The 5,546-nt window shown below is 39.4% G+C and overlaps 1 pseudogene; it reads right to left on the bottom strand.

The window, feature by feature from the left end:
- Window positions 1–1,443: 1,443 nt before the first annotated feature.
- The window catches only part of LOC102866448, a 40,741-nt pseudogene continuing 36,638 nt past the window's right edge, over window positions 1,444–5,546 (bottom strand).

The following is a 5,546-nucleotide window of genomic DNA, read 5'->3' as shown; positions in this document are numbered from 1 at the left end:
TTAAAAAAAGAGTAACTATCTTATAGACTATTAAAAGTATCCTCAGCTTTTCAAAAGTTCACCTTATGTCACCTCACTTTAAAAAATCTGCTTTAGGACCTGTTTTCATGATCTGAAAGAAATCCAAAAAAGAGTTTTGTTTTTATGGAAAAAAGGGAAAAGATTGAAAATAGCATTCAGCTACTTTTTGTTGCAGCTATGCATGTCAAGCATTCATAGTGTCATCAAGGTCTTTTCCTGCTTAATACACTTAGCATTTCAACATTGAGCCATCAGTTTGAACTGTGTATTAACACTATGTTCACTATGTTAATTTTATTTTAGGCTTTATATGTTATTTGGTAATTTATTTTGTGGGTCTAGGGATGATTAAAAATTTTCCACATAAATAAACAGTAATTGCACCTTCATTTTATGTAATTTTGGTTTAGGAATGATATCACAAGAATATTCTACTTTTGTTGTTGTTGTTGTTAAGTGCGTCGAGTCGCAGGCAACTCATAGCGACCCTATGAAGGAGAGTCCTCGACGCTTGGGTGCCTTTAATCCTCTCTCCAGGTTCATAGGGTTTCCGGAGGAAAGCTATTATGGAAGCAGATGCCATTCCTCCTTCCACATTCTACTTTTACGTAGTAGGAAAAACTTATATTTTTCCTAACTAGGTTCTGTTGAAATGTTGTTGTTGTTGTTATGTGCCGTCGAGTTGCCTGTGACTCATAGTGATCTCATGTACAGCAGACCTAAACCCTGCCCTATCCTGTGCCAATCTCACTATCTCCAACACACCTACTCCCACTACTCCAGTCACTGAATCAATCCATCTTATCAAGGGTCTTCCTCTCCTGTATTTTTCATCAATAAAGCCCCTGATGTTCAAGAAAACTTTGTTGTTGTGTGCTATCAAGTCAGAACAAAACCATAGTGGACCTTCCGAAGGTTTTCAGAGGCAGTTAATAGCAGAGAAGAGATTGTTCATGTTTCTCCCATGGAGCAGTTGTTGAATTCAAGCTGCCTGCCTTTGGAATGAAAGCATAGCTTCAAAACACTAGGCCACGAGAGTGCCCTTCAAGAAAGCTTTAGGGAAATAAAATATTGAGCCCATTTTTTCCTTCAAAGACTTATGTTTCTTTTACTATATATTTAAGAAAGAAGTCATACTGATATATATTACTACAGCTAAAAGGCCTAAGAATACTGTTAAATTTATAAGAAATATGAGGTAAATTATGACGACACTTAACAACAACATGAGGTAAAAAGATGAAATCTTTCAATCTATATATGATATTATATAGTACTACTCTCCAGAAAGTGAACGAGCCTATGATATAATATACAGAAATAATTTAATGCCTTGTTAAAAGAAGAAAGCTTTGCTAAACTTATTATTCCATGTCAGTGTACCTAAAATGACAGTCGATGGAGCAGGCATCTTCTTCTTCTCTATCCCTTTAAGGAGTAGTTTTCCTGAATTTAAGGCCAGATGTCACAGACAAACCTCAAGAGATTATCCAGAACATCATCGCTGTTCAGCTGGAAGTTTGAAGAATAGATATCTTCTCATGGGTATCTTTCTCCACTTCAGTGTTCCTGCTGCCATGGGATCTCAGAGTCATATTTTCCTTGGCCATGAACTCTTTCTACCTCTGTGGGCAGTACAGTTCATTTTCTGCCTGCACTTTTTTTGGCCTGCTTCAGCAACTGATTCTTGCACTTACAGGCCTCAGAAACCTTTTTAGAGGTGCTTCTCCACTTACAGCAGCTGCTGAATGGCTTGTGACTGACTCGCCACGGTGGCAGAACTCAAAAGCACAGGTGAGTGCCCTAAACCCTCCAATCTCCTTTTAGGTAGACATGAGGTGAAAAGGCTCACACATGATCATGTAAGAGGTCCACATTTACAGAACAGGAAGATTTAAGGCAGCTGGATCAGATTTAGTCTGTTGTTGTTGTTGTTGTTGTTGTTGTTGTTGTTGTTGTTATGTACCATCAAGATTTTTCTGACTCACAGTGACCTTATGTGAAATAGTCCTAAACTCTGCTCTGTCCTGTGCCAATCGCACTGTATCCAATACACTCATCCCAATTACCCCAGTCACTGAATCAATCTACCGCATAGAGGACCTTCACCTCCTGAGCTGTCCCTCCACTTCCCAAGCATCAAGTCCCTCTCCAAGGACCGGTCCCTCCTTCAATATGTCCAAAGTATGTCAGACGAAGCCTCAGGATCCTTGCCTCCAAGGAGCAGTCTGGTTTAACCCTCTCTAGGACGAATCTGTTTGTTTTCTTAGTAGTCCACGGTACCCTCAATACTCTTCTCCAGCACCACAGCTCAAAGGCATCAATTCTCCTACTATCCTCCCTAGTCATTGTCCAACTCTCTAATGCATAACAAGTAATTGCAAAGATGATGGCCTGTATCAGACAAACCTTAGTCTCCAGAGAGACACTATTGCTCTTCAGTACTTTGGAGAGGTCCCTAATAGCAGACTTTCCCATTACAATACATAGTTTAATTTCCTGGCTACTGGTGTCAAGAGTATTGACTGTGGAGCCGAACAAACTAAAGCTGTGACCAATCTCAATCTCTTCACCATCCTTCCTGATGCTGCCAATTGGTCCAGTGGTGAGAATCTTTGTCTTCTTGATATTGAGCCTCAATACATACTGAGGGCTGTAGTCCTTGACCCTCTGCCGCAAACGTTTCAGATTCTCTTCAGTTTCATTAAGCAGGGTTGTATCATCTGCATAACGCAGACTGTTGATAGATCTTCCACCAATCCTGACGCCACATTTCTCCTCATAGAGCCCGACCTCCCAGATAATCTGTTCTTCATACAGGTTGAAAAGGTATTGAGACATGACACATCCCTGGTGTATGCCCTTCCCATTTTTAAAAAAAAAGTGGTGCTTCCTTGCTTTGTTCTGACAACTGCCTACTGGTCCAAGTATAGGTTTCACATTAGCACGATTAAATGTTCTGGGATTCCCATTCTTCTCAGAGTCAGCCACAGCTTGTTATGATCCACATAGTGAAATGCCTTTACATAATCATTGAAATGCAGATAGACATTCCTCTGATACTTCCTGCTGTCAGCTAAGATCCATCTAACATCAGCTACAATATCCCTAGTACCACAACCCTTTCTAAACCCAGCCTGGACTTCTGGCAGTTCTCTGCTGATGTGTTGTTCCAGTCATTTTTGGATAATCTCCAGTAGAATCTTGCTTGCATGTGAAATCAATGATATTGTTCTGTAGTTTCCACACTCAGTTGGGTCACCCTTCTTTGGAATGAGAACAAATATAGATCTCTTCCAGAAAGTTGGTCAAGTGGTTGTTCTCCAGATTTCTTGTCACAGTTTTGTGAGCACATCCAGGGCAGCATCTGTTAGCTGAAATATGTCAATTGGTATATCATCTATTCCTGGGGCCTTATTTTTTTGCTATTTCCTTCAAAGCAGCTTGAATTCCTTCCTTTATCACCACAGGCTTTTACTCATATTATGTTTCATTAAATTCTTCTGTATCTTCCAATTCTTTTCAATACAGTGACTCAGTTCCATCTTCTTTTAATATATCCTGGATCATTTAATATTCTGCCTAAAGCATCCTTGATTATAGCAACTCTAGGTTTGAATTTTTTTTTTCAGTTCCTGGAGCTTAAGAAATGCTGAGCGAGTTCGGCCCTTTTGATTTTCTGGCTCCAACTCCTTGCACATTTCATTGTAATATTTTACTTTGTCATCCCATGCTGCCTTTTGAAATTTTCTGTTCAGCTCTTTAGTATCTTGAATTTTTCCGTGTGCTTTGGCTTCTCTGCACTCCAGTTCAATCTTAAGAGTTTCTTCTGACATCCATTTTGGTCTTTTCTTCCCTCTCTGTTTTTGTAATATCCTCCCACAACTCATCTGATCTTCACTCATTAGTGTTCAAGACCTCAAATCTGTTCCTGAGATGGCTATGAAATTCTTTTGGGATAGACTCACTCATATTTTGGTTCCCATGGATTTGGTTTAATATTTCTCAGCTTCAGCTTGAACTTTCATATGAGTAGTCGATGGTAAGTTCCACAATCAGATCCTGGCCTAGTTTTCACAGCTGAAATTGAGCTTCTCCAGTGGTTCTTTCCTCAGATGTAATCAGTCTGATTTCTATGCATACCATCAGGTGAAATCCATGTGTATAACCAGTGTTTATTTCTCTTAAAAAAGGCATTTGCAATGAAAAAGTCGTTGTGCAAAATTCATTTTATCCCCAGCTTCGTTTCTGTTACCGAGTCCATGTTTTCGAACTATTGAATTTTCTTCTCCGTTCCCAACTTTTACATTCCAGTCACCCATTATTATCAAAGCATCTTGTTTGCATATTCAATCGATCTCCAACTGTAAAAGTTGGTAGAAATCTTCTCTTTCCTCTTCTTTGGCTCTGGTTGTTGGTACATATGTCTGAATGATAGTGGTATTCACTGGACTTCTTTGTATGTGTATGGAGAATCAGGAAAGCACAAAGGGCCTTGAAAATTTCCAACCACCCCACTGGTAAATGTGAAGACCCCAAGGCTGTGTGGAAATCCTGGGGCATGTAGAGGGGGAAGAAAGAAATCTTCACAGAAGGAGAAGATTTCGTTTAGAGAGCCCAATATTTGAGCAATAGACTCGACACCATAGGCAAAATAAAGAAAGAGAATATGCCACCAAGTATTTTTTTAGTGCTGTTGTGTGTATTCAAGTAGAAACCAACAGTACATTCACAGTGAACTTTCAGAAATACAATCTGACTTTAAAGAGACTATGGCACTAGAAATATCATTTCTGAAGTTAAATGCATCTTTGTGAAAGCAGAAAGTACCAGAAGAAGGTCTATTTGTGTTTTATTCATTATGTAAAGACAGTTTTGACTGTGTGGTTCATGACAAATTGTGGCTAACATTAACAAGAATCCACATTCCAAAACACTTATTTGTGTTTAGGCAAAACAGACATCTGTATCAAGAAACTCTTTCTGAACAGAGCAAGGGAACACTGAATAGTTCAATAGTAAGAAAAGAGTGTGTCATGAATGTATCCTCTCTGCATATTTTAAACTGAGATTTTAATGAAAGTTTATAGAAAACTTGAATTCATTTATTGTTGCACTCCATACTTTTAAAATCTATATGGTGAACAGATCATGTGGGAAGCTGTAGAATGTGGCAGCAGGATTGGAGGAGGACTCACCAACAACTAGTATTATGCAGATACCTCAACATTTCTTGATGAAAAACAGGAGGGCTTGAAGCACTTGCTATAGAACATCATGACTGCATACTTCTACAGGGATTGCATCTCAACATCAAAAAAACAAAAATCCTGACCACTGGACCAAAAGACAACATCATGGTTGTTGTTGTTGTTGTTATGTGCCATCGAGTCGTTTCTGACTCATAGCGACCCTATATGCACAACACCCCTAAACCCTGCTCTATCCTGCGCCAACCGCACCTCCTCTGACACACCCATCCCGATTACCCCAGTCACTGAATCAATCCATCTCATAGAGGGTCT

This window comes from Elephantulus edwardii, unplaced genomic scaffold, assembly GCF_000299155.1.
Source record: "Elephantulus edwardii isolate Elephantulus edwardi_28Jun2011 unplaced genomic scaffold, EleEdw1.0 scaffold00295, whole genome shotgun sequence".
Classification (NCBI taxonomy): domain Eukaryota; kingdom Metazoa; phylum Chordata; class Mammalia; order Macroscelidea; family Macroscelididae; genus Elephantulus; species Elephantulus edwardii.
The sequence above is the reverse complement of the archived record's forward strand: the minus strand, read 5'-3'. Positions and strand labels throughout refer to the sequence as shown.